This window comes from Elaeis guineensis, chromosome 13 (assembly GCF_000442705.2).
Source record: "Elaeis guineensis isolate ETL-2024a chromosome 13, EG11, whole genome shotgun sequence".
NCBI lineage: Eukaryota > Viridiplantae > Streptophyta > Magnoliopsida > Arecales > Arecaceae > Elaeis > Elaeis guineensis.
In genome coordinates this window covers 29,508,465-29,509,095 of record NC_026005.2, presented here as the reverse complement: position 1 = coordinate 29,509,095, position 631 = coordinate 29,508,465, and positions in this window count along the sequence as shown.

Below are 631 nucleotides of genomic sequence, written 5' to 3'. Positions count from 1 at the left end.
AATGGCTCGAAAATCATATTTATGTGTAGTCAAACTACAGCAATCCTATTGTGAGTAGCCAAGGCACCATAGGTCAAGAAAACTACTCACACCACTACAAGCATCGAGAAGATCACTGACGAGTAAGTGGACATCTATGTGATCTCTCATATGGTTATGCTCAGTACTGATGCTCTCTAATAACCATCCACACTCTCACTCAATATCTCTACATTGTAGACTCGAGACTCGTCTATCTCGAAGGAAGCGATCTGTGCGTTGATTTAACACAGATCAATCATTGTCCAATGATGATCCATCGATCGAGAGTAATTTAGGAATTAATTATACATATTTTAAAATTCTAAACTCTTTAGAATATCAATCTTTAAGTTATTAATTTCTTGGATGATTTTCGGACACATAACATAAGAATGGATAAAAATTATCAATTTTTATTGATAAATTAGTTATTTAAGTACAAAAATATATTCTAAAATTATTATAATGTGTCTGCCATATTAGCTTATAGGGCATACATCTAACAATTTTCTACTTAACCTAAAGCAATTGGCCACTAACTTTAGTCCATTCTTCTCAAGGTGGACTTCAGTCTTTGACTGCTTAACTGCTTCATTAGTGGGTCTGTCAC